Source organism: Prionailurus bengalensis, chromosome B1 (genome assembly GCF_016509475.1).
Source record: "Prionailurus bengalensis isolate Pbe53 chromosome B1, Fcat_Pben_1.1_paternal_pri, whole genome shotgun sequence".
NCBI classification, from domain to species: Eukaryota; Metazoa; Chordata; class Mammalia; order Carnivora; family Felidae; genus Prionailurus; species Prionailurus bengalensis.
This window is the reverse complement of record NC_057344.1, coordinates 178,446,174-178,459,273: the sequence shown is the minus strand read 5'-3', so window position 1 is coordinate 178,459,273 and position 13,100 is coordinate 178,446,174. Positions and strand designations below refer to the sequence as shown.

The following is a 13,100-nucleotide window of genomic DNA, read 5'->3' as shown; positions in this document are numbered from 1 at the left end:
GGATTGTTTCCATAATTTGGCTATTATACGATGATGTTACTATAAACATCAAGGTGCAAGAATAAATATTTTTCAGTTGGTATTTTTGTATCCTCTGGGGAAATATCTAAGAGTACAATTGCTGTATCATACGGTAGTTCTATTTTTAAGGTTTTTTTTAGTGTTTACTTATTTTTGAGAGAGAGAAATTGCAAGCAGGGGAGGGGCAGAGAGAGAGAGAGAGAGAGAGAATATTCCAAGCAAGCTCCACACTGTTAGTGCAAAGCCCAAGGTGAGGCCTGAACCCACACACTGGGAGATCATGACCTGAGCCGAAATCAAGAGCCGGACGCTTAACTGACTGATCCACCAGGTACCCCTCTATTTTTCACTTTTTGAAGAACCTTCATACTGTTTTTTCAGAGTGGCTGCACCAGTTTGCATACCCACCAACAGTGCAAGAGGGTTCTCCCTTCTCCATATCCTTACCAACACCTGTTATTTCTTGCATTGTTGATTTGGGCCATTTTGACATATGTGAGGTGATATCTCATTGTAGTTTTTATTTATAAAAATAGAATATTACTCAGCCATGAATGAAAAGAGATCTTGCCATTTGCAACAACATGGGTGGAGCTACGTGGAGAGAGTAATATGCTAAGTGGAATAAGTCAGTCAGGAAAAAAAAATACCACATAATTTTACTTATATGTGGAATTTAAGAAACAAAACAGATGAACATAGGGGAAGGGGAAAAAGAGAGAGAGAGAGAGAGAGAGAGAGAGAGAGGCAAACTAAGAAATAGACTCTTTTTAAATTTCTTTTTAATGTTTATTTATTTATTTTGAGAGAGAGAGTGAGAGCAGGGGAGGGGCAGAGAGAGAGGCAGACACAGAATCCGAAGCAGCCTCCAGGCTCCAAGCTGTCAACACAGAGCCCGATGTGGGGTTTCAGCTCATGAACAGTGAGATCACGACCTGGGCCAAAGTCTTAAGTCTTAAGCTGAAGCTTAATCGACGGAGCCACCCAGGCGCCCCCAGAAATAGACTCTTAACTATAGAACAAACTGATGGTTATAAGAGGGGAGAAGGTGGGGGTGGGGGAAGGGTGAAATAGGTGATGGGGATCAAGGAGGGCACTTGTGATGAGCACTGGGTATTGTATAGAAGTGTTGAATCACTCGATTGTACACCTGAAAATATATTACACTATATGTTAGCTAACTGGAATTTAAATAAAGACTTTAAAAAGAGATATTTATTTGCATCATTGAAGACTGTGCTGTTGGCCAGTTATAGCTATATTCTTTCAGTGCTTACTCCTTGGTCAAACAAATGATGATGACTCTCCTTGTATGTAGAATGCATCTGTAATTTAAAAGAACACAGGCCAGTAGGATGAAGTAGAATTCTCAGTTATAAAATTCCACAATGAATTTCTCTACAAAAACTATCCAATTCTTTTTAATAATGCACATTAAATATTTTTTACATAACCCAGTCTTTCAAAAATGTGTGTTCAAACCTTAAAGAGCATTGAAGAAATAAGCTAAAAAGTCCTACCTTGAAGTCAGATAAATTATATCTTAAACAGATGACCTATTAGCTCGGTTACGAATTTGTTTCAAATGCTCAGATGAATCATTTTGACCAGTGCTGGAGTACTTGGCTAAAAGTTAGCAAAACTTACTTTATATTCTTATCCCAGTCCCAGATTGCTCCTCTCTGCTTTTTTCCTATCAATTTATAGATGGAGAGAGAGAAAAGTGACTCCGTTTTTTTCAATCCAATGCATTATATATTCTGGGAAACAGGCACAGAAGCTTCTGAGACCCCAGGGATAGCTTAAATAACGACAATAACTATTGAAGGCGGAAAGTTGGGAAATTTCATCGCTACACTACCTTCCCAATGTGGTATGAATCATGCAAAATTCCACTCAAAGTTAGAAAATTTCACAAAGATTTTAGAAGCCAAATTGACTCTCTCAGTTATATCCCCTTTCCATTGTGACTGCACTGAGTAAACTGAAAATGAAGGGAACATCATTTGGAAGGACATGAAAAATCACCTTTTTATCTTTTTTTTTGGTCCTTAATTTTGGTGCCTCTCCCTCTTTTTTTTTACATTGGAATTTTATATATTTTAGCATCTGGATTTACAGACATCGTGGCACATGGACTCCTCTCTCATGCCTAGCTTCTCCGGGGAATATTGAGGATCAACTCAAGTGACAAGTCAAACAGGGAAATGAGAAAAGGCAATGCTAAAGGAGGAGCAAATCTTGTATATTACCCAATGAGAAGGAGCTGAATTGTTTCGTTTTGGAATATCTATCGTTGAATTCTAGATGCTCATCTGATAAACCAAGAATACACTCTATGTTATTCCAAGGCCATACAAATTATCCTTATGGAAACGATAACTTGCAAACACAGTGCCATTTTAGGCCCTTACACGTGGTAATGATAGAAAAAGCCCCAGGATAAAATGGGAGAAACACGTCCCATTATCAACGTAACCTTACACAGACTATATGACCTGGGAAAGTCACTTAATCTTTATGGGCTATAACTATATCATAAAACGAAGTCAGGGAAGGATTGGACAAATTCTGGGATCTAACGCTCAAAACAATTACCAACTTTTACTCCTCACAAGTTGACACGCCATTTTATAGTTATTCTTTCCCACCCCTTACTAGAGAATTGTCTAACCTTTATCAGGGCATTTTCTGTTTTTTTTTTTTTTTTTTTCATTTCTCCCTCATACCCTGCAGTGTGAATTAGTCCACTTGACTGCAACTATATTTTTCATAGCATTCCGGGAAACTTTCCCTAGTATCCTCAAATGATCTTTAATCTGGGCTTCAAAGGTGATTTTTAAATTCAATAATTGCTTTTATTACACCCTATTCTTTTCTTTACATGTTCACTATCATATTGTAAGTAGCTTTGACTACAGCTTTGATTACTTTCTCACTCCCACACTTCCCACAAAAGGTGCTGGCACATGAAAGTGGATTAATAATTATTTGTTCAAGTGGCATCGCTTTTGGACTCTGTGGGTCTTACTCTTTGGACAATTGAGCTTGAGTGGTACATGCAGAGCCCTAATAATAACAAAAATGCTCTTTTGTTTATATAATAAATACGTTCTTTACACAACAAATCTGTTTCATTCCAATTTGCTAACATTCTGATTGTTTGGAGCAAATGTAAAATGGCCATTATATTAGAGATCACCAACTCTGTGATATTCTGGGACTATATAGTTCAGCTTTTACTGAAGAGTATTTTAGTTAATATACAAAGGATCAAAGAAATACCTGGCTGCATGCATATCGGCAAATAAAAAGGAAACGATTGGCTCAACATAAAAAGGGTAGCATAGATTTGTAAAGTACATGCATGGTCAGAAAGGTGTATCAATTAGCAGAAACGAGTGTATTTCCTTAATTATAAAAATGATAGCTGTTTGGCTAACATAAACTCTCCCAACTTTCACTCATAGTTTCCATATGTACATTCGAGAAGAGGAAAGAATGAGAATTAGGAGAGTTAGGATTAAAAATATTTAAATTCTATTTACCTTAAGTAAATGTGGTGAGATTTAATTGGAAAACATGTTATATGCACATGTGAACATCTGTGGTAACATGAGTAGTCAAAAAAGAACCAGGAAAGACTGACTCGCTCTTGTTTTTAGCATTTACCTTGGATATTATTGTCTACACTAGAAGTTAGCTAGGTTTTCTGTTTGGGTCCTCTGAGAAGCAGAGAAGAGGAAAGCAAGAAGAAAGTACTTGGCAAATTACTTCTTGGGGGAAAATGCCGGTGAAGGCAAAAGGGGAAAAGGAGGGGCGCCTGGGTGGCACAGTCGGTTGAGCGTCCGACTTCAGCCAGGTCACGATCTCGCAGTCTGTGAGTTCGAGCCCCGCGTCAGGCTCTGGGCTGATGGCTCAGAGCCTGGAGCCTGTTTCCGATTCTGTGTCTCCCTCTCTCTCTGCCCCTCCCCCGTTCATGCTCTGTCTCTGTCCCAAAAATAAATAAACGTTGAAAAAAAAATTAAAAAAAAAAAAAGGGGGGAAAAGGAGCAGGTTTAGACAGGGGGTTTTCCAAGTCAGGTCTGCTCCCTGTGAAAGGATCATGGGAAATAAGGGAGATTGTGGAGGAGAAGCCTTGGTCTGCAAGGCAGCTCTGAGGAAGTCTCATCCAGGCTGATGGGACTGCAGAGCCAAGATAGCTCATGAGATGGGTCCCACTTTTGGCAAGATTGCTCACACCCTAGTACACCCATGGCTCTCAGTCATCTGCCGGAAGCAGACTGGGCATGATTTTGACATGTGGGCTATGGCAGATCTAACGGTGCATGAGCTGGAGACCTTTTGAAGGGAGTAGAAGATTCTCACAAAGGGCATCCTCAGTGATGTACCTCCATGAGTGCCAGACCGGAACATCATAAATCGGATATGTTGCAGACTTGTTTCGATCTGTTCAGAATCATCTATTTGTGTACACTTCAGTTTTTCACTCTACATGAATTCATAAGAGAAAATAAATCTCCCAAGATGCAATGCAAACAGGTACTAGATGGAAATGGCTGTTGGCACACTGCAGTCTGACCATGACTTCAACAGAGAATTTGCTATATGGGCAGGAATAAAGCAGAAAATTCCTGCATGATCTTCCTGTCATGGGATCTAATATGGAAAGGCCAGTGTCTGTCAGTGATCCTTAGCAAAGTCAGAGACTATTTTCATTCCTAGAAGGAGGCAGTCATAGAGTCAAGAAGAGGCCAGTAGAAGAAAGACCTCAGCTACGCACAGCATTTAGAATAAAATCCAAACTTTTCACCTTAAACTGTACTTGCTTTCACTTTCACCTCTTTTTCTGAGCTCGTGTTTCATTTTCCACCTAGCTAAGCTGTTGACAATCACTCTGTTTTGTTTTGTTTTAAAATTTTCATAAGAAATGGAAGCTCTTTTCTAGACTGGAGACTTTGCCGTAAGTGTCTCCTCTTGTGAAAATACTTTCTAAGACTTTCATAGTTATGTATGTGCATGCTCTTTTTATATAGAACTTTGAAATCCATTAGGGCAGTGATAATATCGTTTTTTTACATTTATTATATAGTCATTGTGTAGTAACACGTATTTGTTGAGGGATTATGTAGTAGGCTGATGAATGCTGTGTATATCTCAACGTTTTTGATATGCATCACAAAATTCACAACCCTACCCTCCAGAAAGGTCATAAAATTTGATATTGCTAGCATCAGCTTATGAGAACACATATTTTCCTCTTCTTCTTAACAATGGATTTTATGGTTTTAAAAAATAGTTGTTTAAATAAGTGAAAATAATATTCATTGTTTTAATTTATATTTTGTTCAATTCTAGGTAGGTTGTATATTATCTCACATGTGCTAACATTTGTATTTCTTCTATGGTAAATTACCTGCTCATCTTTTTTCTCCCCCTGCCTTTGTTTTTGTATATATCCAAAAATATACACCAGATAATTTAGATAAAATATATGGTATGTCTATAAAATAAAATTATATGAAACTATAAGAAAGAATGAGTAGATCATTCAGTGACATGGAAAACTATCCTTGACATGTTGAAATAGGACTTAGCTATTATTCAAGAAGAAAAAGATAAAGCCATCAACCCACCCTCCCCTAAAAACAGGTTCTTCTGAAATCCTTAAAATATCTAAATGCCTGTGACCTATGACTAAATTTCATTAGTATCTAGTGGACGATGCTAAGCCTTCCTTAAATAATTAAAATGAAATGATTTTCTGTGTCCTTGTGGAAAACAAAATTTAAGAAAGCAAAATGTTCTATATAAAACGATACAAATAAGCAATCACTAGGTTTCTTGAAGCAGTAACATGGAAAGTGCTTCGATTTTTCTGGGCCTTGGTTTCTTTTTTTTGCAACTTTCAAAACCAGTAGGTTCCTTCTGTGATTCTTCTGGTCTCCTGCTCTAATTACTTGTGAAACTTGTTCCTGGAATTTTCATTCTCTCACCTTTTCAAAGTAAGTAACTCTTTCTCATGCTTAGTCACCAAATTTGTTGAATCTTTGATAAACTGGGATAAAACACACAGTTTAAACACACACTCTCTCTTTGTCAGGATAAATAAATAAACATTTAAAAAAAGAATCTAACTTCTTTAGATATATAAAAGTCTGTAGGGGCGCCTGGGTGGCGCAGTCGGTTAAGCGTCTGACTTCAGCCAGGTCACGATCTCGCGGTCCGTGAGTTCGAGCCCCGCGTCAGGCTCTGGGCTGATGGCTCAGAGCCTGGAGCCTGTTTCCGATTCTGTGTCTCCCTCTCTCTGCCCCTCCCCCGTTCATGCTCTGTCTCTCTCTGTCCCCAAAATAAATAAACGTTGAAAAAAAAAAAGTCTGTAGATAAACAAAGGTGATATTTGGAGATTTGTCAGCTTGGCTTCTGCTTATCTCTCATTTGGTTAAGAATTTAGGAGAAGGAATGTTTTGTATAGAAGTCATTTATGTGACTTGTCATGCATTTCTGCCCAGAGTTGCACATACAAAATCATAGGGAGCTTAGTTGGCTTGTACTGCATATCTAGCCTTGGGATCAGAACTGGCCTCTCTGTTTCTGATGCCAACAGGAATTAACTTGCCTCACCTCCTTGAGCCAGACCTGGCTGGCCCTCTACAATGGATGGGGAAGGAAAGAGGAATATGCAGAGGCCCAGGTTCCCAAGATTGTGTGATTCTATAAGAGAAACAGAAAAACCAACTGGCTTGGTACTGCACTTAGGCAAACTTCATGACTAACACAAGGGTAGTATATATATTTTCCTGGTGAGAATAGCTAGTTGAAAGTGTCACCTGAGGGGAGGACAGTCTGCCTAGGAGCCTCAATAGGGACTCCAGCCAGGCTATTCACTGCTGGGTTTTTCCAGCCAGAAGGTTGGATGTAACTGCCCGATTTGATGTATTGAGGCTTCTTGGCTCTTCTCTATCTCTCTCCCTCTGTATATTTACTATAATTGTTTAATTCCTTATATTCCCTTTCCCTTATAATGAATAAAGTTTTCCTCCACAAACTGAAAGTGTGGCTATAGTGAATTGTTATTATTCAAAACAAGGAAGGGCATGCTGTTAATTGAATCAAGTTTTGTCCTAACATCTGTTACATTAGTTGTGAATTGTTACAAATAATTGAAGGGATAATATATAGATGGAAGGATTGAAGCTTCTTTCTGTTGTTGCCAGGACAGGTAACTTAGGAATTATTGGTCCCATAGTGAGTATAGTCTTTAAGCATCTTTGATCTGTGTATTCTGCAGGTTTCTGTATCAAACAATATGATTATTATTTTTAAGTTCCGAGGCTCCAGCATGTGGCACTACAACTAAAATTGCATGGAGTCTGATCTTGCCAACTTGCTACTAATTACAAAACCATTACTTATGGGCTGCTGTCTGTTTGACCATGGACCTGAAGCAAATGCATGGGCCACAAAAAATAGACACGTTTCAATAAAACGTAAGGGCTTAGCAAAAGTGGGACTCTGGATGTCGGCTGTTGCAATTTGACCCCAGCAAGGAAGATGCTGGCCAGGCTGGTAGAGTCCACCTTGGAGACAGACACACATTTCTGGAGGGATTCAGGAAAGGTACCATCCTGATGATGATGGGGCAGGGTGCTGCAGTTTGAATTTGCGCTTTGTAGGCTTATCTTCCCAGGTTTGTGGCAATGATTCTGCTACATCGAAAACCTTGTTTCTTCACGTACAGCCTTTTAGACATGAGAAATGAACAAATACGTGCCCCCGTTTCTGTGTTCTTTGCCTGGCTCTCAACCTGTACTTTGAACTACTAAATGCTATGCATGTCTACCAAGCTTCCAGCTTCAAATCATCCGTGATAGGTCCAAGCAAGCAGTGCTACATCAGCTATGCAAATTCTGTTTCTTTTTCGTCAGGACATTTTGAAGTACCTTAAGGGTCAAGAGAAAGAATTCTAGGGAGATTAGTCCTCCAACTCAAGAGGCATCATCATACTATATGGTCACACAACATACACACATGAAATTTAATTACTTTTGGCTTCACTATGGCTTGGTATTTTTGTGGTACACGTTAGTTCCATGGTGCAAGAGCAGTATATTTAATGAATCAGCAATTTTAAAAGTGTTGAATTCTTATTATAAAGGTTGTATGCCCTGTCCTGAGTAAACACACAGAAACAACTCAATAAATTGTATTTAAGGTGCAAAGACTAAAAAGGCAATTTCAAAGGCTTGTAACAACTTGAGGTTGTTTGTATCTAGGAAACAGGTTTGAAAAAAGTATCTATGCCCATGTTTGGGAAAAAAGAGGTCCAGCAGTATGACGTTGAAGGATGTCAGTCTCAAAATAGCATAAGGTCACAAAGGAAGTGAACAGTAGCTGTAGGAAGTATAGAACAACCTTCCTGACCAGAATGATGAAATTTGAATTTTTGAAATAAGTTACTGTTTTGTTGGGAATATCAGAAATATCTTAATGCAAAAGCCTAGTAGAAGACCAAACAGTCTGCACTAAATTGAGTATTTTACATGTGCTGTGTGTTCCTTAAACTCTCAGTCATGCAGCAAAGAAGAAGACAAAGGCCCTATCCTTTAGGATTCTATATTCTCATGTATAAATTCCATAAGTAGAATGGGATTCTGACAAGTTATAAATGAAATGTTTATTGGAACTATAACTGACCAAAGAAAAGGAAAAAAAGAACAATAGAAATGAATGGTAAAGGACAAATTGGAATTTGGGATCAATGGCAGTCTCCTTGTAAACATTTATTAGAGCATACTAAGGGGCCATCGCTGGTTGGAAACTGATCATCAGGCTGATATTTCTTAAGATGAACTTTCTCTTAAGCTTGTATATTCTCAAAACACATTTGCATAAAAAATAAATATAAATAATGGCAGACTACCACTAAGAAATATTGTAATCTTCTTTGAAAATGCTGGCTTTCAGAAAAATATGGAATTGGAATTATCATTATCTCTATATCCCAGGTTATAGGAGACTTAAATTTTGTGGAGTTTAATTTCCAGTTGAAGGAATACCTGTGGTATGACAAGCCCTGTGTAAGTCTCTAAGAACACAACATTGATGAGACACTTTGGCTGTTCTCAAAGAGCTCAAAGCATTATGGGAGGGTAAAAAGTACACCCAAAGTTTCTAACAGTATGTTATATGTTATGACAGAGGTCTAGAGAGGATGCTGTCATGGAGAGTCTTGATTGCATGCATAGTATTTTCTAATTTATTACAAATAAAAGCAGAAGTAGTAGTATGGATATTTGATAACAGGTAAGGTATAGACACTGACAAATCAGACAATTCCTGAGGACACCCTGGGGCAAGCCTGATCCATGTCAACACCGACTGAAAGTCATGGGCTACCATAATAACTTTTTGTCCGAAAGAGTAAGGTTTTGAGATCAATAGTGGTGAACACGGTAACTATTCTATATAGTGTAACTAAAGGAAATGCTGAGCACAAAGAAGATGAGAGGCAAATATCCATCAGCTGTGAATATTAGGTATAAATTGACGATACTGACTCCAGCAAGTAGCAGTGTCTTCAAAATTGTGCGGACGTGAGTATCCCATTGTGTTTAAACTCCCGTAATTCAATATGCTAGTGAAAAAGCATAACTCATTGCCAAAATATACTGGCTCACCGCTTTCATGACATAATATTATTACTTAAAAGAATCCTAAAACTTGAATTATATATTCCCAGTGCATAACTTTTTCAATAAATGTGATTTTGTTATGTCTATAGTCTAAAGTAAATGTTACTGAGGATTTTCAAGGGAATAAATATGAAATAATTTCAAACGTAAGCCAATCACCTGAAACACAAGCATTTTATTTTTATTTTATTTTAGGTTTATTTATTTTTGAGAGAGAGCAAGCAAGGGGAGGGCGTGCAGAGAGAGAGGGAGACACAGAATCCGAAGCAGGTTTTAGGTTCTGAGCTGTCAGCACAGAGCCCAACGTGGGCTTGAACCCATGAACCATGAGATCATGACCAGAACCAAAGTCAGATGCTTAACTGACTGAGCCACCCAGGTGCTCTGAAACACAAGCATTTTAAATGTCTACTCATTCATACTTCATCAAGTTTCTCTTGCATCATGTCTTTTTTGAAAACTTTGCTGGTTTGTTTGCTTGTTGACTTTGCTTCATAATGTAGGCAGTGGGTTTTAATGAATGGAGGTTGGATTCATAATCTGACTCACCATGACCAATTTAGTAACTTTAAGTAGTTGCTTGACCAATATATGCTTTAAGTTTCTCCATCTACAAAATAGGGATACTGGCAGCAAACATTAGAAATGTTTTGTTATTAAAAATGATAAGTAAGACTCAGTGTGTGAAGGTGCATAGTAAATGTCAAATAGTAGCTAAAAGTTATCCCTAAGACTGTTTTAAAAGACCTTTTTGCAAGGATTTAAAAAATGGCGCTTACCAAAATTATTTGCATTTGTTAACATTTAGTATTTCTTAGGTTTCATTTCTGCAACATAAACAATTGTTATAAGGAAGAAAAAAATCCCTCAGGGCTTACCTCTTGAAGGCTTGTTGTGAACGCACCCACACAAAATAATTCTCCTCACTTAGAAAAGCTTGTGAAGATTAATGAGTTGTTTCTTTGGGTTCAAGTTTTCCACATGCACAGAGTCCACTACGGTGATGTAATTAATTTCACAACACCAGGGTTTTGTCATCCAACATTCCCGTGCCATGCAGCTATGATAAGTATTCTTTAATTAAACCTCAAAATTTGCCAGTGATGTTACTTAGTGCAGCTACAAATACACCTCTGTGGACCCAAAGGTTTTAATATGCAGCTGGGAAGCTTGATAATAGAACGTTTACATGAAAGCCTTCTGAGTTGGTGTCCAAAGGTTTTAAAACTTTTCATAAATCCTTATATCAAAGGAAACAAAAATAAGAAGGGGTTTAATGAACTTGCGTTTCTGGTTATAACAGGGGACAACAAGGTACGCTCCCAGGTAAGGAGGGATGAACAACCTTCTTTTGTGATTCTCTTGCCCCCCTACCCCCCACCCCCCCCCCATTGGCTTTAAAATCAGCAAGTTCCTAGAGCATCATGTTGCTGTGAATACAGCTAAGAAGCATCTTTCTCTTAAGACTTGTTTGCAAAGGAACAGTCCAAATAATGTTGGTTTAATAGGATGTTGCTTGTTCTAGCTCTATTAATTTAGGAAGTATGTAGTCTGTGTCTGGCTTGGACTGTTGCACTGGGTGTTTCAGTCATGATTCAGTAACAAAATGAATATGCATATTCATTCGAAAGTTCAATAATGAGTGTGATTTGTCTTGTTCTTTGATTCAGAATTTAGTTCAAAACTCAACAAGTTGATAAAAATTAGGGTAAAGTAATGCAGTCTAGTTCAATGGACAAGGGCACAGGTTCCCATCTCCATCAATTATTAGTTATGTAATCTTAGATAAACTATTAAAAATCCCTTCTTTTTAGTTTATCTTTGAAACGAAAATAATAATTATATTTATTTCATAGAGTTGTTATGAAGATTAAAATACATAATAAAAAGTGCTTAGTCAGGTGGGTACAGAGCAGGCATTCTATTAATGGTAATGATAAGCATTTAAATGATAAGTAATGCTGAAAGTGGTAAGTGATGGGTTTTTGGAGTCATGGGGGTCCAGAGCTGAAGGCCAAGAAAGAATTGTTGAGACATTTTTGGTGCAAAAAAAAAAAAAAAAAAAAAAAGGTGATTTTATTAAAGCACTGGGACAGGATCCTTGGGCAGAAAGGGTTATCCTGGGGTTGTAAAGAGTGACTGGTTATATACTATGGAGTTGGGAGAGACAAAGTCAAGAAGTTTCTTAAAGGGCTTTCCATATGATAAAGACTCACAGATTACACAGATTACTTACTGGAAGCCTGCTTATTGTCAACCTAAGGTTGTTTTTCCCTCTAGCAAAGCATTATCATTAAGATATTAGGGAGTTCTTGGAGATGAGGCTATTGATAAGATTGCCCTTTTCTTGTAAGATTCCTAAAATGTTTCTAAACTGATGGAGACTCTATCAGTTTACCCATTTGTTTTCTGTCCTTTCCTTTGTTCTTGGGCAGCCAAGATATCACACATATCCCACTTGTGGGGTGGTAGGGGGGCAGATGGGTTGGGGGATTGTTAGCTTGCGCTGCCCTCAGCTGGCCTTATGTTCCCTCGTCAGTAAGTAGGGATAGCACTAAGCTGAACTGCAAACAACTTTGTATGAATCCAATATATTAAGAAAATGGTAAAATCTGCTAAAAAAGTTGTATTTCCATCCTGGATACGCTAGAGAAAGACAAAATGAAGGGCAGCTTTTTTTGTCCTCATACACCTTATTTCCTTTGCCTCAGGACATTGTTGTTCCTAGATAGTGAATTCTAGGCTCTTTGAAGGGAATTATGCTGGAAAGAAGAAGTGCTAGATCTGCAGATGCTTCTTTGTAAAGAGGGATGGGTACAAGGTGCTTACTGGCAGAAATTTTGGAGGATAAATTTCAGTTGTTCCTGAAGGCCAGGAAGAAAGATTAGATTTCTGCAGGCCCCTGAAATAGTGGAAATCCATGATGCCACCTCTGGAGGCTGAGAACTTGGTGTAGTGTCTCCCATTCAAGACAAAAATACTTATATCCAAACTGGACATGTGTCCAATAGAACTGCTGTCTGCAATGAAATTTGCACATAAAGCATCACAGCGATGACTAGTGTGAGATAAAGACCTGTTTTGCCTTTTAAAAATATCTGGATTTTATAATAGCATAACCTTACAGAGACCGTAAAATAACTGAGAGTGAGCCTTGGAAAATCAAAGCAAGCAAAAGAAATGAAGCCAACGCTGGTCCCAAAAGAAACGGGGCTCAGATTCTATTTCCTTCTTTTCCTGCAACAATCAGGATCCTAGGAGGGAAGAAAAAAGACAGGCAATGACAACAGAAATGGTGACTGCCTTCTGCTATCTGAGTTCCTCGTTCCTGAGGTCATGATTAGTTGGGTGACCTCAAGGATGAGAAAAACGTATATGAAATTT

General features: G+C 38.1%; 1 long non-coding RNA gene across 1 annotated transcript in view; it reads right to left on the bottom strand.

Annotated features, from left to right (window-relative positions):
• Window positions 1-10,668, bottom strand: part of LOC122468412 — a 49,235-nt gene extending 38,567 nt beyond the window's left edge. The window contains exon 1 of the long non-coding RNA XR_006293234.1: window positions 10,595-10,668. This is a non-coding gene — a long non-coding RNA (uncharacterized LOC122468412). The remainder of the gene's footprint in view (window positions 1-10,594) is intronic.
• Between the last annotated feature and the right edge of the window lie 2,432 nt (window positions 10,669-13,100).